Raw genomic sequence first — 26,602 nt, forward strand, 5'->3', positions numbered from 1 at the left:
CATCACCCCAGATCTGAATGAAACAGGATGTTTTCTTCCTGTTACGCCCATATAATTCCCTCCCATAATCACTCAAATTGGAAGCTCATGATAGGGAATTAAAATGTGATCAAGTCCATAACATTCAAATCCTATTCTGAACAACATTTGCCTTTTTCTCTAATGTATGCCTATCCTTGGTTCAGACTCTCATAAGCACAGCTTTTGAGATTTGAGAAAGAATTAACACTACTCCCTGCATCCTGATTTTACAGCGATACAAACACTGGGAGACACTTTTTTCTTTCTTTCTTTCTTTCTTTCTTTCTTTCTTTCTTTCTTTCTTTCTTTCTCACTCTCTCTCTTTCTTTCTTTCTCTCTCCCCCACTCCCTCTCTCCTTTCTTCCTTCCCCTTCCTGCCTTCCTTCCTTCCTTCCTTTCAGCTTACATTTCTAGGCAAATAGATTTCTTTATAGTGAAATTCACAATTACATTTACCCATCAAATTGCATGTGCTTCTTGAGGAAGAACTAATTCCAACAGAAAGAGGCAAAGGTAGAGCAATACCTGGACACTTTCTTATGCCAAGATAAAAAAAATATATATATGAGATTTATTATGCTAATGTGTTCTCTCCACATGACTGAAACATGCCAAGCAGGAATGCTCTCACCACAACATTTTATCAATGCCAAAACTGGACTGACTTGGTTGCCTCCGATGTACTGACTTTAATTCAGGCACCCAAACTTTCTCACACAGATCTAGGGTCTTAGGCCTAACAAAACAGAAATGCAGACTAACATCTCCATGGCAGCACAGGGAAAAGTGCAAAGAATCAAGAAAAGGCCTAGACACTTAAGAAGTGGCTGTTAGTTCCCATCTGGATGGATTAATCAATGCAAAGCCTGGCTTTACTGAACAAGTGAGATTGAGAAGAACCTATACTTTAAATACAGGTAAAGTAATTTAATTTTAAATGGGCCACTTCTGTTGTAGAGTTAATTGAAAATCCTGACCACATCTCACCTTTGACTTGGGTTAGCAGTAATCAATCAGACGCATCATACACTTAGAAAAGGAAGAGGTAGAGAATCTGCAACTCAGGCGTCTAGGAGGCGGTAATGGCTCCTGCTGGCTGCTTCCGACACAGCTGCGCATGCTCTGGCAGGCATTTTGAATCTGCGCCCTCAAGCTGGGCGGTTTCTTCGTGCTTGGCTCTAGATGCTGGCATGTCTGCGCATAAATTGTCAGTGTTATCGCAGCTATAATAGGCCCTAGTGCTAACATTAAGCCAGCAGATGCAGTGCCTGCCTGGCCAAACACACTTCCTGGGCCCCCAAGCTCGTACAGCTGCAACCAGTGTGTGCCATTCGCAGTGACAATGTGTAAATCTTCCTTCCTTACACGCAGCACTGTCACAGCAGACCCAAGGTAAACATTTGCTATTTCAATTAGTGACTGTGCAAATCTCCACAAATATGCTGTTCTTCCCCCTGGAGACTCACATATTTAAAAGTCAAAGTACTATTCATTTTAAAAGTGATTAATTTGTAACTAATTTAGCAGTATGAGAACTTTTCTTCTGGATTACTTTCTTCGCTTATAAAATTGTATTTGTAAAGTAAAAATTATTTCAGGATTAAAACTGCTGTTATATATATTTCTAGTACATATAGATATGTGTTGACTTATCGTCCCAGGTGGCAAAGTTTGTGGGTATTTTTATCTTTTTGATCCTTAAAATTGACTCATAACTGTTCAGATCATTCCTTGAATAACACCACAAAAATTAAAAATAGCTAAAATATGATAATTATCATAAATGCATAATTTATTTTATGATAAGCATAAATACTATACCATGGCAGAGTATAAGATTTTGATAAGAGAGGCAATAAGCTAAACATTATGTTGATAACTAATTTATTTCTAGAATTTATTAATGTAAACTGGCATTAAGATGACTGAAAAGAAGTTTTACTGGTCTTAAAAATGACTGAAAAAGAATATTACTGATCTGAAGAAGTAAATCTTTATATATTTAAAAATTATTAGCACAGATATATTTTATATATTCATTTAATAGTATGGAGATCTATTTCAGTGCATCTTTCTAAAAAAATTAAGGCCTGTACACTATGCATTTTTACTCTATTCTGTCCAGGGACTATGAAGGTAAACAAAATATATAACAGCAATCTTACCTGCTGGAATTTATTTTCAGACTTATAGCCTGCAATGATATTAATTAACTTTGAAATTCAGAGAATATCACTTCTCTAAATATGACTATAGTTTAGCTATAGCTCTCTAAATAAGTAGAGATTTATTTCTTGATTAACTTTCTATGGTTTTGACTTAAGGTACCGCAGAACACTGCAACTAAGATGTCACTGAAAATTACATCCTTTTAAAGTATGACCCAGGATAGGGCTTCTGATTCTGTGCTCACTCACATTACTGTTGACTGGAGGGGTCAAGTTCTCCAACATGGGCCATGATAGCTGGCTTTCTCCAGCTTATAGGATCTTAGGCATAAACTGTAACTATTGTGTTATTTATTCATGAGAAAAGGAAAAAAATGGAAACAAAGTTTTTGTAAATAGGGAGGATTGGAGGTGTTGAAGGGTGGGCAGGGGAATGGGGAAAAAATAAGAACCAAGATATAGCGTGTAAAGGTACAAATTCCCAATGATGAATGTCTTTACATTGTATACCTAAAATGTACCAATAAACTTAATGAATTAAAAAAAAAGTAAGTCACTAACTTCTGCCTACACTCAAAGAGAGGGGACTGTTTAAGGGTGTGAATATCTGAAGGCAAGGGTCCCTGGGTTCCATCTTGGAAACTTACTAACACATGCACCTAATATAGTAAAAGATATTTAAGTATTATGCTAGATAGTTTATGATAGTAATAAGCAAAGATGGAAAATGCTATTCTGGAAGTCAAATCTATCTCAAGAACTGTATAATTATGGCTTTTATACTAAGAATTTTTTTCCATTGTTAAAGAGTTAAAAAAAGAATAGAGACAAAGACTGTGTGACAACAAGCACATGAGGCTGGCAAAAGTGAAAAGAATTACTATCTGGTCCTACACAGACAGAAAAGATTTGCTGATCTAGTAGTCAGGAACAGTATCCAGGCAAAGGCAGAATCATCACAAATATCTGAAATACTTAACGAAATATAAATGTGTTAATTATTTCATCCCAAGTCTACATTTTTGTTTTCATTTATATAATTCAGCAACAAACTGCAGTTAATATTGTTGTGAGGATATTGCTGTTCTTTTTAATTCTGTCATATCAACTCACATTAGCACACTGTTGTCAAGTCACAAATGAAACCATTCTCTTTCCAGGAAGCATATGGTACTCAATTCACATAAAATCTCATATCTTCAGCCAAGTTATCCCAATAGTAGAAGAATCCCAAATGAACCATAATACTGATCTCAGTGTTTCAGAATTCCTTATATACAGCTTAATGTCACTCAGCCTTGTCTTAACATGCATTGGTCTCACTTAGGGACTGCTGTGTTCAAAGTCTTATTTTGTTCATTTCTCAGAATGACTGTTAACACTCTGGATCAGTGTCACAGACAGCAATTCTTTACTCCAAAGATGCTTACTCATCCTTGCCCCAAAGATCCCACTAGTTGAACTATTTCTCCATTGTACACGAGCATCAAGCCATTCAGCAAACACTTGCTAAAAACACAATGTTAAATACGTCATTCTATATACTGGGTGGGTTATAAAGAAATAAAAGGCCATCACAGTGGCAATCATAGGCAAATTGGGGAGCAAGCTTTTGCAAAAGTCAAGTCAGCTAACAACCCAGGCAGTGTGTGCAGTCTTAAGTACTACAGAAATAGAAGAGGGAGCAAACTTATCCTGTCAGGCCTCTTACATTTCAAAAGTAGGTCACTGTGTGATAGTTGACCTTCCGATAATGTTGGAACTTCCTTATTAAAATCCATGAAGACTGGTTTATATTTTTGACAAGTGGGGGATGGAAACTCAATATTAGATTTTATCTTTTTCATCCTTACTATCTTCTTCAGTACAGGGATCAGAATGACTAAAAATTTAACCAACCCAAAGCTATTTTTAGCAAGGGTCTTGTAATTATATTAATCATAAGAATTAAAAATATAGACCACTGCTGCGTTATCATGAATATTTACATATTTTCGTCATCATTAAGCAGCTGTCTAAAGTAATGTAAGTGAATTGGTGAGAAATTAAACATATAGTTGTTGCAGATGGTATGCATGAAATAATGAAAGAATATTAGACATAATTAAAGTAGTGATTGTTTAAAAATGAATTCATGTATCTGTGTTCAATTCCACCAAAAAAGTATACACACTTCAGGAAAAGAGGGAGTATGATATTTTTTAAACAGATGGTGTTACCCTGATATGGCGGACCCTAGAGGATGTTATGTATAGCAGAAAAACCACTACACTGCGAGCCCTTAGAGAAGAAATTTAAGATACATGTACAGCAATCTTCATGACCAAGGTTACCCACACAGCAGTTCACCCTACTAATAAATGTCTGGAAGCTAATGGCTAACAATTTGACCTCCTCTTGTAAGTGCAGAGTCCAAAGGTAACTTGTATTAATCTCATGATGTCAATAAATTTAGTATTAAAGTATTCATATAAGTTTTTCTTCGCCTAAAATGGGTATACATTTTTTGGCAGAATATATGTATATATATTGAACTGACATAAATATGCAAGTGGGGATCAAAATGTAGTAAATATGATGTAATGAATATGATTTGGAATAATGAGTCTTCTAGTTCTTTCCCAAAGCCAAGGTGACTATGAAGGGTAAAGATTTTTAAATTAATTCAAGACCCTGAGGCAGCCATAACAGCACAGCTAAAGACAGAAGAGAGGACTTCCGGACTCATCCAGAAAGTGGCAAGAAAGGTGGGATAAGTATGTTCAAAGTGAGAGAGTATTTTGAGGGCTATTAATGGGAATGTGTCTTTTGTTGCAATATATTTTTTAAAAATTAAACATTCACAGAACTTTTGATCACTTCTCATATATGCATGTTTGAAGCCTGCCTGGAATTTTTATGTGTATAAATACTGAAAATTCTTGTCAAAATGGTAGGTTTGTTTGTGTTCTTGTTGGGTGAAAATCTAATATCATCTTATTTCAGTCAGGAAGAATTTTCCAAAAAGAATACTGAAGAGCTAAAAGCATGATTAAGGATTCAGTTGTAAAAGATCCTAGACAATTTGAAAATGTCAGGACACACATTATTCTGTTTATATTAAACAACCTGTCAGCCCAGTGCATTTGTGAAAAAATAACATTGGGTGCTTGTTTGCTATTTCCTGTGCCTTTGCATTTAACTCAAATGCACTTCCTCTCTATATATATCTGTATAGATATGTAGATATAGTCTTTAAAACCATTCTGTACCCTTCAATTATATGATGCCCTTATTAATCTTTAAATTAACAAAGATAGTGATAGCAATGTAACTCAAAGAATAGTCAAAGAGAGTGTAAGGTATGAAAAAAAAGTACTTTTTAAAAAAACCACAAAAGAAAGCTCATATAAAGAGAAAATAACCTTCCTCTGACATGCTATGTCTAGTTATTGACAGTGTGAAAGTACACATTAGTTGACTTCAAAATACCTAATCAGATTCACTTTATGCACTCATATAGTTTAAGTTACCTTGTTTTAACTGTATTCTTGGTTGCGTATTAGTTAATCAATTGATTGCAATGTCTTGAGAGTTTTACTCTAATTAAGACTTTGCACTAGGTAGATACTATGGAAGGAAAATAAAAAGCTTTTGAAGATGTGGTTCCTGCATTTGTCCAACTGCGTCAGTGGACAATAGCAGAGACTTGAAAGAAACTAAATGTAAACCAAGATTCCTAGCCAGTACATAAAGGTGGGAAGCGTTAGACCTGAGGTATCCCCAAGGAATAAAACTAAAATGCCTGGGTGTGTATGATCAACAACTGTATATTCAGGACTATTTGTCAGTCATACACCAAGGCAGGGCCATCTATTTACCTTATGAATAGTGGCTATTCTAAGCTATCATCTAGGTAAAAATAATCCCTGGGGAAGTTGGCAAAATATAACTGAAAAACTTTTAAGAATATAGTTGTATTTATAAAACAGTAAGGGAAACACACAGAGACCGAAACAAAACAAGGAGACGGAAATAAAAATCAGAATGATTATTCTGATTTAAAAGCTGGAATTGCTACTGTTGCCAATTCCTGGAATGGGAGAACAGAGAGTCCTGAATTTATTGTCTGCCATAAATCAAGCATCTGATACTTTGACCTGGATTAAGAAAAGCTGAATTGCAGGTCATATGCAAAGAGTGCTGTATCAGTCACATTCCCATAGCTGCTGGAATAAAATCTAAAAGAATTTAAAAGAAGAGAGGCTTATTTTGGCTCACGGATTCAGAGGGTTAAGTCCATGCATAAGCCATGATTCCAAAACAGAAATGGCATGGTAGAAAGCCAAGGTAGAGGAAAACTCCTTATATAATGGAGGCCAGGAAACAGAGAGAAGGGAGGAGGAGGGGACAAGTATATATCCTTCTAGGTCACACCCTCAGTGACCTATCTCCAACCAAGCCCCATCAGTCAACAGCACACTCAGGTATGAACACATCAATGGGTTAATCCGCTGATGAGTACTGCACCACCATGCACAAATCACATTCTAAAAGCCCTACCTCTGAACACACGAGACTTAGGAACAGTTTAAATCTAAAAAAATAACAAAAGGTAAAACCATGGAAGGTGTATACTCCAAAGGGGAAGCGAGGGGTGTTTAAAAACAAAGATTTTTGGGATATTCTTTTTTTTACTGGGGAAAGATTTCATATGTATGACTTTGTATGGAAAAACTAGTCTCCTGTAATGATTATATCTGTAGACCAACCCTCAGACACATCTTGAGAATAAAGTTATGCCATGTATTATATTTCAAGCTAAAATATAAAACAAAAATAATAATAAATTGTTAGTAGTCTGGGAACTTTAAGAGAAGTAAAACAATGCCTTTCCAGAAGAATGAATTCTCAAACAAGACTGCAAATTCTGCTATGTGGAGTAATTTCACTGCAAAAGATAGCAATATTAGAATTATAATCTATGAAATAGAACTAGGGGTGTAGCTCAGTGGTAGAGCACTTGCCTAACATGAGGAAGGCCCTGGGTTTTATTCCCAGCCTTACAAAGGAGTATGAAATAATTATACTACTATCATTTAAGAAAAAAACAGAAACAATTCGGTGTTTACACGTGTGTCCTCTAGTGTGAGAAACTGAAAATGTGAATAAGTATTAAAATGATTAAAATAAGTAATTGATAATTTGAAATAGGAAGAAAAGGTCTAAAGAGGTGGGGAAGTAGGAGGGGAAGGGGAAAGAAGGGGAAGGAAAAATTATGAGAAAAAAAAAATGGAAACAAAGTCTATGTAAATAGGGAAGGGTGGAAGGGGTGAAGGGCAGACAGGTAATGAGGAAAAAAATAAGAACCAAGATACATCGTGTACAGGACAAACACCCAATGATAAAAGTAAATGTCGTACAACTAAAATGTACCAATAAAGGAATTTAAGCAAAAAAAAAAAAAAAAAGTTATGTTTGGAAATCTAAGAAACAGCTACAAATAAATTGTAGATAAAATTTTAAAAGAACAGTTTTGAAACAAAATACTGGGCTGAAGGTGTCGCTCATTGCTAAGAGCACTCACCAAGCATGCTCAAGGCCTTGAGTTCAATCCTCAGGAAAAATAAAAAGAAAAGAAAAGCAGAAATAATTAAAACACTAAGAACTATACAAAATGAATATATTATCTAAAAAAACTAATAATTTGAAGCTAATTTCACAAATAATGGTAAGTTTACCATCAAGTATTTCTATTACAGAAAAGCCTAAAAATTAACTTAAAATAGAAAATGAGCAACAAAAAATAAAGTAATAAATCCAAAAGTCAACAGAAAGGAGGAATAATAAAGATAAAAGCCTAAGGTAATGGAAGAGTAATGTTCACAATAATATCAATAATAATACCATTTATGAAGCCCCTACCATCTGCCAGGTGCTGTATTCACATGAATTAACTAATTAATATAGATCACAAATCATAAGGTACAATTATAAATCCAGTATAAAGTTAGGAAAATAAAACTAGAAGAAAGTTAGTGATTGCTTACTCATTAAAAACTTAGTAAACTGATACTGATGTTAAGAAAAATAGATAAATATTAAGATAAAAATGGAGGGTATAACTAGATGTTAGCCATGAAATGTACAGACAGAAAAATAATTATACAGAAATGCACAGGCATGAAAATTATATGTATACTTAGAACAATGTTATACCAATAAATTGGAAAACTAAAATAGAAGATTAAAACTAAGCTGGGTGTGGTGGTGCATGCTTGTAATCCCTGCACTGTGGCAGGCTGAAGCAGAGTTACAAGATCAAGGTCATCCTGTTTATTTTAGTGAGACCTTACCTCAAAATAAATAACATGTACAAGAAGATCCTGAGTCCTAGACCATGTACTGCAAAAAAAATATAGATTATTGTGGAACTAATGCTCAAAAAACTAACTCAAAAGTTAGATAAAAATCTAAATAAATTAGTTCTTAAAAATACAACCACAAATCACTAATTCAAGCCTGTATGAGTTTACAAATATATGCCAAACTTTCCTAGAAAATACAGTTAAAAACTTAGCTAAATATTTTTAGAGAATAACAAAAGAGAAGACACTCAGTTAAAATTCACATAACCTTGGTATTGAAACCAAATTAGGGCAGTACAAAACTAATACCACTGACATTAACACTTAGAAACATGGATGTGATCATTCTAAACATGATACAGAATTTACAACATAAAGTTCCTGTATATTTTAAGAGTCAGAATAATGGTATGTTAAAAAGCAACAATATAACTCATTAACAATCAATTTTGCAAAATGTATTAATGTAATTAACATATTATTACATGAAGAGCAATAAATCATCTGGTGATCATAGCAGAAACAGTAACAGCTCAACAGACTTTCATGTTATAAACATCTAGCAAACTGATAATAGAAAGGCACATGCTTAACAGGGATTTCCTATCACAACCAGAAACAACCGTTGAAATAAATGGTAAAATACTTAAAGTATTTTGTGTTAATTAAAGAAGGGTAAAAATATATGCTTTACCTATTTATCAAGTTAAATATGTTTAAGAAATACAAATTATAGACATTTAAAAATATATATTTTTCATGTCTTAGGAAAGATTATTTAGGGCTCATTATGTTTTATAAGCTATACCATACTATAATTGGGTACTTAAAATATATTTTTCTTAATGATATATTTGCTGCATACATCCAAATTAATAAATCACATTATTTTATAATATGGTTTTGTTATACATTGTGTGTAGTATTACTGTATGGCATTTTATAGAAAACCACATTAAATCATTCAGACTCATTGTTAGAATTAACAAAAATGTTTAGTTAGATGACTAATGGCTATCAGACCAATAACAAGTAAAGCATATGTATTTATATTGCAACAAAAATTATAAAATATAAAATTATAAGATACTGTTTATGCAACAATAAAAATACTAGAAAAATTGGGTTGGGAATTTTACTGGAAAAAATAATCAGTATAATAAACTGTGAATATTTTTAATAAAATTAATACAGTTCTAAATATGCTACAATTTGCTGAACAAAATGTAAATAGTACTTTTTGTATTTTTGCAACAAGACAGCACAGATAACCAAGGTCATAATATTAAAACAATAACAATATAAAATAATTTTCTTCACTAAGGCATGCTAAAAATATGAAGAGACAAGTTGTAACTCTAGGGTAAAATTCTTATGACACATATGATTAACAGCAAATGCTGGGGATGTATAAATTGACCATGCAAATAAATAAATAATCCAACAAAAATTAGACCAAATATATCAATACCATGTAACAGAAAAGGAACCTCAGTAGCAACAAGTAAGAGATTCTGAACCTTTCCAGTAATCTTGGCAAGGAAATTGAAACAACGCACTGAAAGACAACTTTCAGAAAAACAAATGAGAATAAATTTTAAAATGGAAAAATGAGTAATATGGTGGCATGAGTATGTCATAGACACCTTGAAGAATGATGTGGAAATATGTGGTAAAGTTGAAGATATGCAGATGACAAAGTGGAAGAATTTCACAAAATGTCTTACATATGAATATAATTAGTTGATTTCATGATAATTTCAGAAACCTGAAAACAATCTAATGTTTGATAAGAAAAAGTAGAAATAATTATATATAGCTCTATATTGTATTAGAATAATGTATGTTGCATACTGCAATTCACATTTCTTTCATTGTTATGTGTAAATGTTTCTGTTTCAATTTGGATAGGTTTAATAAACAATTTTCTGACAAAAATAAATTTTAAGATGATATATAATTAATTCTGTATTGAACCTTTTGTGCATGCTGTCTGAGAGACTGGCTACATTTCTATTGAATATGTTTATGTAGAAGGGGAAGTATTATATCATATAAGGTTGGCATTTACATTCTTATAAAAGAATTTGACAGCTTTCCAAAGTGACTGTAGACTATATACATTCTCAGCATCAATGTATAAGAATTCCAGTTACCCCTTATATTTGCTAGCATTTCCCATTCTCAGTCTCTGAAAATGTAGCCAAACTTCTCATCTAGAATGTGGTTGTAAGTGTATATTTTCTGTTAGACACAGTTTTGCTATGGTCGTCTAAGGACCTACAAACTCACCAAATTTTGTCCCTCTCTTTTAGATCTTTAGAAATTGAAAACGAATTATGTATCTGGATGGGCATCCTGATCTTTGTTCACTACTTATTCGTACCATTTTCCTTTAGTAATTTAATTCATGCCTACAAAAGGCAACCTATGTAAGACCTCATCATAATCTTGATATCTAAATAATTTTCCATAAAAGCTTCTTAATTCAACATGATTCAGTAGTTTGTTGTGATTGTCACTATACAAACCAATTATGCTGGTTTTTCTCAGTAAAATTTCTCACTTTATTGTAAGTTCCCTAAAAAAAGAAAAAAATGTATTTCATGTATCTTATTTTGTAATTCAGTCTTTGTAATGCTTTATATGTATTCCAGGATTGGATTTTGCATATCTGGGACTAATTTAATAAATCTTTCTATAAGCCTTATTAACTGTGTTTGAGGTTGTGAAAATGAGTTAGCATTTAATGAGTAAATTCAGGTTTTGCTGCATTGGAATATCTGGAAATTGCTATCTGAGGCTGTCCTATATTGTTGGAACTTACCACATTTGTTTTGAAAGATGTATTTAACAAAAAATAAATTGATTTTTTTTTCAAACTTTGCATAACATCTTGAAAACCACACATATGGGGGTTGAGAGTAGAGCTCAGTGGGAGAGCTTTTAATTAGCACGCATAAAGCTTACCTGGGTTTGATCCCCAGCATTAAGTATTTAAAAATGAAACCTACACAATCTTTAAAAAAAAATACCTTTCCCTTTAAAACGTTTTACTTCAGAAGTGACTAAAATAGTCTAGATTTTAAAAAGAGAATCATTCCTTTAAATGCTTAAGCAGAGAAACATGAAACAATTCTTTTTCTATTATACATAGTGGTCCATAAACACTTTATATGTCAGATTTATTTTAAAAAATAGCTAGTTTAGATTAAAAAAAATAAAATTCCTACCTTTGAGTACAGAATTACAGTTCTACACATTTAGATAACCTTAAACACCTGTGGGTTCCACAGACATGAATGCAACCAACTATGGTTCTAAAATATCTGAAAATAATTGTATCTGTACTAACATATATGGACTTTAATTCTTGTTATTATTCCATAAACAATACAGAGTAAAAACTGTCTATATCACTTTCACATTAATTATATTTGCTATTATATGTAATAAATAAATGATTTCAGGTGTAGCAGAGGATTGTGTAGATTATATGCAAATATCATGTCCATGATATAAGGACTGGAACAGCAGCAGATTTTGATATCCTTGGAGAGGGAGGGAATTGAAGAAGTCTCCCAGAGATGCAGAGAAGGGACTCTATTTACATTGTAAACAACTTGTGTGTTGTGGACTGAATGCTTGTGCCCCCCATTCATATGTTGAAGCTCTAATTTCCAACGTGAAAGTTGCAAATAGCACCCTTTTAAAGTTTGGGTATCTGATTTATTTCACTTAGCATTATGTTTTCCACAACACTCTTACAAAACTAGAGTTAGTGAAGTCATAAAGATAGGACCTTGAACTGATAAAATTAATTTCCTTCTAGAAAAAGAAAGCGATCCTCAGAGATCTCCTTTTGTGGGTACCCTCATGGACCACCTCCTGAAGGTGCCACAAGCAATATTTTTTTTTTCCCTGCCATGGCATGTTCTATGCTTCATGTAGTGTATGAAACTTGGGAAGTTTTCAAAAAAGCATTTGTAGTCAAATAAATTAAATAGGTAATGTGATATGATTTAAAATCTAGTAATAGCATACAAGATGAATGGAAAAAGAGAAGTGAGAAGATTAATTAGATTTCTATACTCATAAAAATACCAAGAAACTTAAGTAGGCCCACTTCAGTGAGAAGATAAGGAAAGGAAATAAGTAGATTTTAAATAACTATACAGTATCTGTGTGTGGCTTATGTATCACTGAGCAAATTAACAAAATTGAGGTACTAGTTGATAGATATACCGATCACATTGCAATTATTTTTTTGGTCTTTATTTTACATTGACTTTCTTCTACAAACCAGTTGTTATGGTCTAGATGTCCCTCCAAAGCCTCATTTGATAATAGGTGGCTTTTGCAGAGGTGGCTGAATCTAGAGTGTGTGATGCTGGGATTAAGGGCGTGTGATTATTAAACCAGTACACTGATAGATTTGGAATCGCCATAATCTTGGTAGTCTGGATAAGATAAAAGGGGCAGAAAGACACTGTTAAAGTCCCTTGCTGCTTTTTCTACCATGTGGGCATCATGAACAGTTTCTCCTCTGGGACACCCCTCTGGCATGTGCCACTCTGCCTTGGAGCCAGCCAACTATGGACTGAAACCTCTTAAAATTGTGAGGCAAATAAACCAAACCCTTTCCTCTTTAACTTTGGAGGTCAGGTATTTTTTCTCATCAACCAGAAAAGTAACTAAGACTCCACTTATTATATCACAACTGTAGTCTGATTTTCTCTCTAAATGAGAATATCTTTAGCTGGCATGCCTAGAGTATGAAATTATTTTTGTTGGTAGTTTGTATACAATTTTTTCAAAGAACTTAACTGTGGCTGCAAAATTAGGTGCACGTAAAGTTGAGATACAGCTCTGGTTTAAGTCATGTTAGTATTGCCCTGCATAAGAAAGACCAGACCTGTAAGGCACACATTTATTTATTTTGCTTTATATTTGTAATGCTCAGACATAGTATGTTGTTTGCAAAATAACTAGTTATTTAAGTGGAATAATAATTTTGGCTCTTAAAAAGTATTTTTCAAAGACAGAGAGCTGGTATAAAACCTGAGTACCTAATACGAGTTAAAAGAGACTATTTTCCTAATAGCTGAAGGAATTTGAATGGGAATTTACCATTATCATTTTCACCAGGCAGTGCAGTGAACACCTGAAAAGCTAGATATTATTCATTCTGAAAACTTTGAGGGCACACTGTACATTACCTTGTTTCTTTTTAACGGACTTTAATGTAGGAATCAGACTTGCGGAGGGGAACAATTGCAATGAGTTCCCACACAGATTTTTAGCCTTGAGTATCTCTTGTAAAATACAGTGTTTTCTCATATCAGCAAAGAAATATGAATAAATCTATTCATACCATATTGTTTAGTGTGTTGTCAAGTATATTAGAATTTGATCTGTTGAAATGTAGGATAACTATTCTGTTTGGTTGCAGAGATGAAGTTAAAATTCAAGTATCATAATTTCCTCTCCAATGTCCAGTATTATGACAGAAAAATTGGTCTTTAAATTGTTCAATTTGAAACACATGGGAGACTAAAGTATATATTTTGGAAATAAGTTACTTTGGAAATTGGAGCTAAATAAGTTTTTGGAACAATTTCTCATGCCTATGATTATGATAGTTGTCAAGTTATATGCTAGCAAATAGTTCAGGGAATATAGTATGTAAACCACAGTTAGCCATTCATTTGGGGATCACTATATTTTGTAATTTCTTTTCTCATCCTGAATCAGATATTGGGCAATAAGCTTTTCAGTACTGTATTTACTTGAATTCACCCTCCTTCCCTTTTCTTTAGGCCAGTAGTTCTCAAAATTTCCCACATTTAAGAATCACCCAAGGAATTTAAAACAATCCTGGTGCAAAAGGCACATTTCATGCAAATTAAATCAGAATCTCTAGGGACAGGGAATGAAACTTTAGTTTGTAAAGTATCCTAGGTGATTACACTATGCAGACAAGACTGATAACCAATGATCTTGATTCTGAATTTGTTCTTTCTCATAATGAAGTGTGTTGTGTGTGAAGAGTAAATGGTTGGTATAAAGCTAAAAGTCTAATTTCCATACTTGCATAAAATGTCAAAAGCTCTGAACCTCTTACCCAGGTGCTCTGGCTCTCACATCTCTCATCTGCCTCTCCAAAAGCTGACTTCTAACTAGGAATTTTCCCTGTTACAGAAACTGAGATAGAGTATAACTGTGGTCTACCTTTCTGTAATAAAAAGGATCTATTTGTTTCTTGGGTTTCTTGAACTTTTTAAGAATTGATTCCATCTAAATGAGTAGATACAATGATTAACAACTACCGCTGGTTTGCAGCCTAAAAATATAATTTGAAAAGTATTTAATTTAATACATGAAGCAATTGAAATAAATGATTTATATTCATGATAGTGAAGATATCTATATATCAAACACCAGATTGCTTAGAACTCTTTTTTTCTTTCTGTGAATATTGACTTCTGTGCTGAGACTTTGAATGAAGATGTAAGTGTGGAGAAAATATACAAAGTGTGGAGAAAAATCAAATATACCATACTCTATTTTTAAAATCTTTAGTTATGTAGCGTTATGTATTGTAGTGGATTTCTCATCAGAAATAACAATGTGTACCTAGAATCGGGCATTTGCTAAATTCCTGGCAGTATGCTCAGGGACTTCATTTTTATTAATACACTTATTTTCATAACAGCAAGTATTTCTATTCTTCAAGTGAAGAAACCTAAAATTACAGACTTTAACTTTTCGCTTGGCAGATATCGAATACAAACTCAGTTATTGTTCTAAAGTACTTGCTTGGAACCAGCATGCTATACTAATAATTCAGATTGCCAATTTCTAAAAGAAAAAAAAAAAAGAAGAGGGTAATGCAAAAGAAGGAAAAATGTGAGATTTCTAGCATTCTCCATACTTTCATACTTGTCTGTTGTGGTTTTTTTGAGCTATTTATCACAGATCTTAAGAATTGTCTCACAAGCACAATATTAGATTCAAAGCAAGCAGGGATAGGATATAGGATCTTCTCTCCCCCCAAATCGCCAACCCCTGGCAGCTGCAGTTCTGAAGCAGATAAAAGCCTGAGAAGTATAATTGCTAATTTATGGAGTGTTTTGTGTAAGATCTACAAGGTATGGCTGAATATATACACCTTGAGCAAGTAAACAGCCATCTATTCCACTGGGGTATGGTTCAGGAGTAAAGGACTATATGGATACAGATGGGTACTCTATAAAATTATCCACATATTGTCAAGTTATTTGGAGGGTAATTATTATTCTCAAAATTGACAACATACACATACAGTACATAAGCAACACACAAGCATACACACATATGGTAAAACATATTTAGAATATGGTATTGGCTATTTCATTGAATATATACTAAACAATTTGAGACTATTCCCTTTTTATTTAGTTATTTTAATTTATGTATAATTTGCTTATAATAAAAATTGTCTGGTTTTAATGTATAGTTCTTTGAGATAAATGCATAAAATTATGTACCATGCACACAATATTTGAAAATTTTTGTTATTTTAATAACAAAAACTAAACAACTTCAAACTGATAACTTATTTATAAATGTTAAAAAATTTTAAAACTATTTCTAGGGGCTGGAGATGTGGCTAAGTTGTGGAATGCTTGCCAAGCAGGCATAAGTCTCTAGGGTCCATCCCTAGCATTCACGCACACGCGCGCACACACACACACACACACACACACACAATGTTTTCAATTATTTAACAAAGTTTCCATAAAAAATAAAACAAAAATCATGTAAGTTTAGTTGAAAATAAACTTTAATGTTTAAGAAAATTAATTTTCTTCTGATGGAAACATCACAGTGAAAGGTGTCAGGAACTTATTATGTATGTACTCCTTCTTTCTGAAGAATTTTTGTTAGACAGTCATCATAAGTGAATACACGTTCCTTCAAATAACCAACCTCCAATAAAGAGAATATTAACATGAACAAGAACATAGAGTGTTCAACTAATAATGAAAACTATTCAATATTAGAAATTGTACAAGCATGTTTTTCAGAAACTTAAAACATTTCATTTTTTTATTGAAAGAGGCCATGAGTCTACATTTTAACACATAACTTTAGATAAATAATACTTTCTGTTCCCTGAGGGATATATGTAATTCGCAGCATGGGGGATTATTGACTATTGCAATACAGTGATAGATATTCATTCTGATCTACCAGAACTTCCTGACATCCTTTATCCAGCTATTGGGATATATTTTCCTTTTTGAGAAAGAATCAAATTGCTAGTCTACTGAAAGCTTCTTTTCTGATATGTTTCTTCTTTATGGAATTCGAGATTATATTCTGATAAGGGTCTTGTGCTTTCTGACAAATAATGTAATTCAGCCTTCTTAGCGTCATTATTATGGGCTTTAATTTGTCATTCAGGGGATTTTCTTTAATTGCCTTCCACTTGGGACTCTGTATCTGCTATTATTTCTTGCAATAGTTTAAAAATACAGCTAATAAACTGTGGCGCTCATCGTGTTAAAGGGTAAAGTCTGATTCTCCTCCCATTAAAATGTGATGTGGTCTTAGTTACTTGCTTTTAACAAATATACTAAACATGGGATGAGTATGCTATGTAACTTCTGAGATCAGAAATCTGAAGAAATTGATTATCTTTTGCTTGTGGCTTGTTCTTGACTTGCTTATTCTGGGGAAAGACAATCCTGTGTGACAAGAGCACTCCAGATGTCTTGAGGAGAGAAACCCAGATCTCCCAGTCTCAGCCAGGGCCCAGGCAGGTACAGTGAGTCATCTGAGAATCAGATCTTCCATCTCAGTGAAGAGTCTAGATGCCTACAGTCCAAACTGATGTTGTGTCTGCAGCTTCATGAGAAAAAAACTGCCCACTGAAGCGTCCTTTTCTTCATTAGCCCACAGATGCTGTCAAAGTTAATGAATATTTGTTGTTATATCACACTAAATTTTATGATAACTTATCCAATAGCAATAGACACAACTAGATTATGTTAATCAACAGTAGCATCGTCCTTTAATTATCTCTAATCATTTGTTTCAGAGGGAGAACTGAACTGAACAGAGGGAGAAGACTAGAAAGTTCTTCGGGAGAAAGAACCCTGTCCCTGCTATGCCCCATTCTGCAATACCTTTCTCCTGGATGGGGCAGTATCACTCTTGCTGCATGTCCTTCTTGTCTTATTTGTACATCACCTTCTTAGATAGTCCCTGACCCCTCTATTTAAAATAAAAAACAACCAAGAAGCTTCTCTCTTCCCTGTATTGTTTTGCTTTATCATATTAGACACTATTTAACATAATATATCCTCTGCTTCTGTGTTATGGTTTTTTTGTCTCCTCCCTATAGAATTTAATCACATCCAGGTCAGGAAAATGTCGGTTTATTAAATGCATTCCTGGCCGTGCTCCCGGAAATGTGCCTGGGACACAGTAGCCCTCAAAGTACACATTCTTGGTGAACAGATGAATAACCCATGGGAAAAAAAATAAAAAACTACATTGCATGCTAATGATGTCAAGGGCAAGGATATCTTCTCAGGAGGGAGGTGGCTGACTGTGATAGGTATGTTCACTCAGGCCCTATTGGCAGGGCAAGAAAGACAGACTGAAAAAAGTCAGGGCATAGGGTGCTATGGACGTAGATGTTGTACCATTGTGTGAACACTCTTTATGTCCAAGTCTAAAGACCTAGTGTCAGTGAGCTCCAATAAGAACAAAAAGGAAAACAAGAAAACTATTTTTTGTTTAGAGTTCTTACTGAGAGAAGCACACATTTCTATTTTCTTATTTGTATCCGATTTTTAGCAACCTGGTTGCATTCTGTTTCTCCCATGTGTGCATGTGTGGATTAAAGCCAAAAAGTTGTGAACTGATCTTCAAGTCTCACTTTCCTCCATTCAACAATAACTAATTCCCAGTTAACTAAGAAAATCTATCACTGCCTTTTTATTTCTTCCTTTAAATTTCTTTAATCTTCACTTGCCGTGCACAAAATAACTTTAATTAAAATCTAGTCATGTTTATCATTCTCTTGCTAATTTTATGCATCTTGTCTTGTTTCTTTTATGATGAAGACTAAAAAGTACATTTACTCATGAACCTGCCTCTTCTCTCATTCTGTAATTTAGCATTATAGACATATTTCCTCATACTTCTAGGTCTATAGTCCAAAGAGCACAGGTATTTATTTAGAACTTAATCTGTAAATTCAGTGCCTTAATCATATTTCTTGCCTTTGTATTTCTTTTGTAATTAGCTTTTCTTTTCCATATTTTCTTCAGTGGCAGAAATATGTTATTTGGATATAACTTTTCTATGTCATTTATGTATGAAATAATATATAAAATATGTTATTACATAGTATCTTAAATCATTTAGAACATAATTTGGATTATAAGCAGCTAATTAATTCTAAATAATCTTGTTTGTCTAACATGGGAACATTATTTCCAATTGACATATGTACGTGAGTGTGCATGGTCTGACTCTCCCAGCATCCCACGGCTAATTGAAATTAAGTTATGTACCTTCAGCTCCTCCTTCTGATCTTCTGTTGCACTAGGGAGCCATTCAACACTTGGAGCAATAACTAGCTAAACTGAATAAAGAAACCAGTTAGAGGAAGGTTTTAGCTTGATATACACTTCTAGAAGCTTTTTCTGTCAATAGACACGACACTATTTTAGACAAGTGTAGTAAAACCGTGATAGATAAGAGTGTGATTATTGTGGTCAATATCCCTGATCATTCTTTTAATAAATTGAATGGTTGTCTTGAACAGGAACACATAACATATGAAGTGATTTATATTCTAACTGAAAACCATGCCTATACATAGAATGGAAGAGGGAGACAGAGAGACAGGGTTAGAGCCAGAAAAGTAGAGAGAGACAGATAGATCTAGACAGAGGCAGAAGCAGAGAAAAAGGAGTTAAATGCCATATATCTGTTCTTTTACATTCCTAAGTTTTATGGAAATATCCTTGCAGAAAAGAAAATATCCCACTTATTTGAAGAAGCTTCTAATTTCTCTTGACAGGTCTCTCCACTTTAGAGAAAGAAAATTTTTTAAAAATAAAAATATATTCCTAAACATACATGTCTCAAAACTAGGTCCTAATTAAAATATGTACTCCATGTACATTCATGAAAAATTTATGTTCTGAGGAAAGAAAGATATTTCTTTAAATTTTGAGGCAAACATACTATGTAGATAGTTACTTGTAATATAATAGATGGGACTATCATAATCTCAAAATGTCATCTGTTCTTTTTCGGAAACATGAGGTGAAGAGAAGTATTTTAACTTTATATGCTTTTTACCCTCAAGGTGAACACATATTTATCAGGAAATATTGAGTGTGTATACCTATAAAGTTCAAAACTCAAACTTCTCTAGGTGTGAACCAAATACAAAAAGAAAATATAGGAGGCACCATATCTCACTAACATAAATGTCATTTTTTTCTTTATACTAAACTAGTTTTTGAAAAATACTGTCTTTCAATTTAAGGAACATTTTATTGCCCCAGGTAACTACTTATTTCTGTTAAGGCTTAAGGAGGACACCCTTCAGACAGAGATTTTTGGGGCTCCTTTTGCTGCTCTGAATTTCTTTGCATCCTTTGGTTAGAGTATATTGCTTCTGCCCTGTTTTTAACATTGCCCTTTAAAATTAGAGGGATATTTCCATATTAAAGGGAAAATATTCATTTCGTTCTTTCTTTAATCCTAATCTGTTACCCCAGCTTCCACCAGAAGGTATTATCAGTGTTTTAAATAAATCTTATATGCACATATTCACATGCATTACACACATAATATTAAAATGTTCCTCTTATTTCAACAATATCTAAACTGGGAACACATTTATGTGTGTATGACTATTTCTCCATTACTGGATTTAAAGAGTTGTTAAGTGATTCTGAGACAATAAAACAGATTGAAACTAATAAAAATATTTTGGCTTTTTTTATTCTATAAGCCTCAAAAGAAGAATCTATATATGAATTTGTTAGCATTTTTCCTCTTCTCTATAATGTTTTATCATTGTATATTCTCATTTAATTGGTTGAAGTGGAAAACAAAAATGAAACAGGTCATGCACTAGTGGAACAAAAACATAAGTTTGAAAGAATCCTTCCCAGCTTCTTGTATACCTAAATTCTAGATAGGTTTGATTACAATTTGGAATATGTTTTTTTCTTCATCGGTCATTTTCTTGAGCACTGTAGGTAGTAGACCAATTCTCAGACTCAAAAAAAGTTATTTTAGTCTTCTGTATTTGTTTATTTGATGTTCCTATGATTCTTGGTGCTTCCTAGTCCATCAGCCTTTTGATATTCAAGAATTTTTATTTGGTAAAACTACTTTTTTGCTTTTACAAGACAGCAAAATCCAGGACTGTTTCTGGATCTCTTGACTTTTTGTTCAATTTTTGTTGTAATATAATAGATTTCCTTAAAAAACAAAATGCTTTGGTATAAATATAAGAAATGCTCTTAGTATTGTATTTGAATGTCTCATTTCGTTAAAACACTGATTTCATGTATTAAATCATAATCTTTCTCTAAATTCTATAACAATGATTATAATCACTTCATGGGATAAGAGATGCAAGGTGTGAGGAAACATTGTTCTGGTATACATTGATTTGCATTAAATATTAGGACTTCCATATCAATTATCTATGGCCCAATCAATGGCTTTTCATATCTAGTACTTACTTAACCACTAACCTGCATGTTGGCAATTTAGGCTATGATAATCTGGTCATTATGTGATCTCAGTAGTGCTCAGTGTCATATTACAGCCTCTTGCTTATGTTTCAGGGTCATATGCAGTAGTGAGATGTTGGCTGATTTAGGTTAGTCTTGGCAGGGACCACTGTGATGACTTGGCTGGGGTGCACATTTCTTTTATTGTTCAGAAAATTGATCTGGCCGTGTTTCCATGATGATGGCAGAGGTTTAAGAGAGCAAAACCCAGGACATGAGCTGGTATACCATTGGAAAATGCGAGTCATGTGCTTAGTCCAGTGCCAAGTGATATGGCAGGTCACTTGATCTCACACTGGTTGGGGCTGTGATGTTACACTGCAAAGATGCTGGGCACAGGAAGAATGAAAATTATTAGGACAGCCAATAAGACACTGAGGAGAAAAGCTTTTCTGTAATCTTAAGTTCCTTAAAAAATGAATGATTAGAACTTTTAGCTATTGCAGTTTTCTGGTATATCCCTTGAATGTATTTTGGCAACTTAATTGGCTTTAATAGCTTTTTTAAAAAATAGTCCTGGAGATTGAACACAGGGCTTTCATGCTAAGCTAATTCTTCTGACCTTTTAAATTTTTTATTTTGGGGACAGGATCTCACTAAGTTGCCTAGAGTAATTTTGAATTTGCTATCCTCCTGCCTCAGCCTCCCAGAATGCTGAGATTCAAAGTGTGTGCCACCATACCAGGAAAAAGCTGTAATATTCATAATTAGAACTAATAAAATTTCATATCTCATACCCTGGTTGGACATTTACCACCTAAAACCAATAATTAATTTTCTTTACAATAACAGAAATAATTGAGAGACAAAGAAATTAGCAAAGTATTTTTCAACAATGTATTTTTTAACACATAATTCTCAGCTTAATTTTCAATATAGAAGTATATAAGTTGACTTATTTTATTTACTTCAGATTGACTCACATACTCTGTGCACACGAATACATATCCTGTTTCCATCTCTTTTATCTCAGTGACTAACCTCCACACCTTTATCGACTATGGTCAATGCGCTGAGCATCATAAAAGGCAGATGTGATACTTAACCTTGTTGACCTTTCCAATGAGACAACAGACCATTAAAGAATACCCAGTGAAGCAAAGGATTTAGCTAAGTGGTTCCGGAGCCTGCCTCACAAGCACAAGGTCCCAAGTTCCATCCCCGGTACCAAAAAAAAAATTAAAAAAAAAAAATACCCAGTGATATCATGATTGCTTTACATAATGAAGAAGTCACATATTATAGGACTATAATGTAATAGATTTTAGGTCAAAAAAACGGAAAGCGTGGAAGTGTAAAAGAAATTTATTACGGATGACAAATTGACTCAAAATAGCAACTATTTATTCTGTATCTTTTTTCTGCTGACAATGTTTCATGGATTACAAGAAAAAGAACTTAGAGATAGCATAATGAAATTATAAAGCTGAAATGAAACTTATATTTCATATTTATTACCACACTTTATTTTCTCCTTCAAATAAAATAATAAACAGATTGAAACCACAAAACGGATAAGTGGAAGTCTTATTACATTCCTGCTCAATCAGTTTCCTTTTATCCACTTTGCTCTGTCCCAACACCCAGAGCAATTCAGCAAAACACTTAGGCATAAGTAGAAGGCAATTCTAAAAAATTGAATACGTTGTGTTGTAGATAAGAAAGAGTAGAGAAAAAAAGATTAAGTGATTGAAATGATCAGAGCTATTTACTAATAGAGCTAGAAATAAAAGATAAGTCATCTAACTACTGAATGTTGGTTATTAAGAAATGTTAAGGAGTACCTTTGTGTTTTTCCTTTTGTTTGGTTTTGGTTTTTGGACATAATTGTCATACATTTAAAATCTTTATTTTTTCTGGATCACAATGACTATGAAGTTGTTGGTAACTGAATTGGCTTGTAACTGAAGTTGCTGAAGTTATACTTGTTGGTAACTGAACTTATTTAAATTTGCAGAATAAATATTTGGTGTGTCAGAATTTTCTATTGCTGTATTTTCATGCAAGTTCTTTCCATGCAAGTTCTTTCTCAATTGTAAGATCATTAGTTGATTGATGAAATTCCAACTCACACATATCTTATTCCAAAATGATCAACATAAACCTGTTTGCTGATCCAAGCAAATGAATGGAATAAGGATATTCAGGTCATCTTTGCAGCTGTCACATCTAATTTTATTGTAAATAAGTTTTAAATTTCTTTTACTAGGGTTTCCTTTAATTTTGATATTGCTAATTGAAGACTAATAATACTGAGTTGAAGCCCACCCTTTTAGAGCCTAAAAATTACCTAAAATTGTTTGGAGTGAACAAATTAGCTTTAAAAAATAACTGTTTATCAACAAATTCCTCCTTAAAAACACAAAATACAACCACACTTACATTAAGCACAAAAACTTTGAAACTTAGATGAAAATATTATCATCAAAATTGTGGGGAAATAAATTACAATCCAAAGTTATACTTACTAGTTGTGAATGAAATGAAGAAAAAGTCATTCTCATTTACAGTTGCATTATTAAGTGGTAGTTAAAAAATCAATGATAAATCCATCCAACAAAGAGGTAAAACAAAATAAGGAATTCAGATATGTGGAAACTGTAAATGAGTTATTTTGAGACTTCAAACCACTTAGACTTGGAAGCAGGTAAACAATTTGGAGAATTGTGATTATACAGCACAATACACATAGGCTTCCCAAAAGAATTAAAGATATATTGACATAGGAGAGCTGTAATTCCCACCCTGCTAGATGACAGATGTGCTGAGTTCATCTGAAATCAAAGAAGGAATTTCAGAAGACAAAGGTTAAGAGAAAGAAGAGTTTTTGGTGGGAATAGGAATGGGAAATGGAAATATCACCTGAGACAGGAGGGGTCCTGACTAGGTTGCTGCTGAGGTCATCTCTCAGATAGTTTTTTCTTTTGGTACCGAGGATCGAACTTGGGTCCTTGCACTTGCGCAGCAGGCAATGAAACCACTGAGCCAAATCCCCAGCCCCGTCTCTCAGGTAGTTTTATAGGGCAAAATCTTGAGGTGGGTACAACATGGGTCAAGCTATAGTCAATCAATAAGATTACAAGTGCAGCTGCTTAGCTAATATTTATCCAGTAGGGAGACAGGACATGTTTGAAGGGCATATAGATGACATTGTAAGCCTTGGTTGATAATCTAGTCTTTTTTAATTAAGTTTATTGGTATATTTCAAGTATATATAATGATCACAATTATCATAGGAAATTTGTGCCTGTACGTGTTATATCTTGATTCTTTTTTTCCCATTCCCATTCCCCTTCTTTTTGGGGGGATGTGTACTGGGGATCGAACTCAGGGCCTTGCACTTGCAAGGCAGACAGTGGCACCACTGAGCCAAATCCCCGATCCCTATTCCCCTTCTTTGAACCCCTCTTCTCTTTATTTATAGAAGCTTTGTTTCCATTTTTTCCTTCTTTTCTCATTTTCTTTTCCCTTCCTTTCTCTCCCCACCTAGTTCTCCTTCTCTTATGAATATTTTTTTCCCAGTTCACCGTATCTATTACACATTTTGGTCCTTTATAGTTTTAGTCTTGTTTTTAGTCTTAGTTATAGTGGGTGAGAGAAGATCATCCACCCATAGTGAGGTTATGGTCTATTTTTATGGGAAATTCCAAAGGGGTGGTACCAATTACAGTATAATCTCAAACTTTCATCCATCCTTTAGGGAAATAATGTAAATCTGGCCATTGTGACTTTAATCTGGAGATCTTGCCTTCTTCAGATGCACCTCCACAATTCTGATGTCTCTACTTTTCACTGACTTCCTTCAAAGTCCAGTCCCTCTCTGACTGTATTATTAATTTTTATCTAACTTAGCTCCCTATAATAATATTAGAGTGATACATGCATACCAATGTTTATAGCAGCACAGTTCCATAATAGCCAAATCCTGGAAGCAGCCAACCTACCCATCAACAGACAAATGAATAAATAAAATGTATCTATACATAGTGGAGTACTACTTAGCTACACAAAAGGTTAAATTGGAGACATTTGTAGGAAAATGGATATACTTGGAAGATATTATGTTAAGTTAAATAAATCAGACACGTACTTAAATACCATATGGTACTGTTATAGACAGCTAAATTAGGTAGAAATATTGTAGGCAGTAAGACAGGGCTGGGCCCTTGAAGTCAATGCAGAGGATGAGAACACACAGAAACTGGGGCTAGAGGTGCATCTGAAGAAGATTAAAATCAGCATGGCCAGATTTGCATACTTCCCTAAGGGATGAACAGAAGCTTTTGTTACTATTGGGTCCATATTACCTAAGCAACTATCCTTGTAATCTTATTGGTTGATTATAGTTTTTACCCATGTTGTACCCACCCCTTGTGACTTTGCTGTATAAAACTTCCTTTGAGAAGTGGACTCCTTGTCAACCTAATAAATTTTCCTACTCTTAACTTCTTTAGAATTCATTCTTCAACTTTGAGAAACACAAATTTGGCTCATCTGACATCTAACATGTTGGGCATTACATTTATTTACCTCATACCATACCTGTATCATTATCTCTCACTTGAGTAAGACACAGTACAAATAAAGAACAAAAAAAAATAATTGATTGATGAAAACAAGTAGATAGATCTTTTGAAAATGGGAAGGAGTCCAGAAGAATGAGTGCTAGAGAAGGGGGGAAAGGAAGGGAAAGTAAGAAGAAATATTTAAGATGTGTCACTTACATGTACCAAATACACACACTGAATGTAAACATTATATGTCAAAATTATGAACTAAAAATAAAAATCATAATAATGAAAGTAGGGAAAGGGGATTTAGTGAGTGAGGGAGGGAGGTTAATAGGAAGAGAAAGGGGATTAAGGAATCAAGCTATGTTATTACAGGCATCTGCACTGCTACTCCTTAAAATGAATGTAAACTTCATGTACTGCAACCGTGTACTACTAAAATAAAAAAATAAATAAAATTGAGCAGTGATTCATTTGTTAAAGCTTCAAAAAAGGAAAAGGATAGATAATAGGAAACGGGAGGATAGATCTTTTGCAAAACGGTAGAGAACTAAGGGAGCAAGGAGGGAAGAAAAGGGATGAAACAAAGAAGTAAAATATGTACACACGTGCTAGATCCTCACCAGGAAGGTAACCATTATGTACTGCAAAGATATACCAATAGAAATAAAATATAAACCGATAGGAGAAGTTGGAATCAGACATATGGATTTAGAGAAATAAACAAAAAATAA

General features: G+C 33.5%; 2 long non-coding RNA genes across 3 annotated transcripts in view; one reads left to right on the forward strand and one right to left on the reverse strand.

The window, feature by feature from the left end:
* The window catches only part of LOC106008901 (uncharacterized), a 185,738-nt gene extending 184,562 nt beyond the window's left edge, over window positions 1–1,176 (reverse strand). Inside the window, exon 1 of one of the 2 annotated variants that reach the window (XR_015453113.1) lies at window positions 1,009–1,176. This is a non-coding gene — a long non-coding RNA (uncharacterized LOC106008901). The remainder of the gene's footprint in view (window positions 1–1,008) is intronic. The other variant, XR_015453114.1, reaches the window with a different exon arrangement.
* A 9-nt stretch (window positions 1,177–1,185) lies between these two features.
* Window positions 1,186–17,824, forward strand: LOC101716434 (uncharacterized). Its single transcript, XR_204988.3, has 3 exons — window positions 1,186–1,413; window positions 4,817–4,936; window positions 17,622–17,824. It is a non-coding gene; the product is annotated as an uncharacterized LOC101716434 (long non-coding RNA).
* Window positions 17,825–26,602: the final 8,778 nt, after the last annotated feature.

The sequence above is a fragment of the Heterocephalus glaber genome, unplaced genomic scaffold (assembly GCF_053883595.1).
Source record: "Heterocephalus glaber isolate CG9 unplaced genomic scaffold, H.glaber_assembly_v1.0 deba00001457, whole genome shotgun sequence".
NCBI lineage: Eukaryota > Metazoa > Chordata > Mammalia > Rodentia > Bathyergidae > Heterocephalus > Heterocephalus glaber.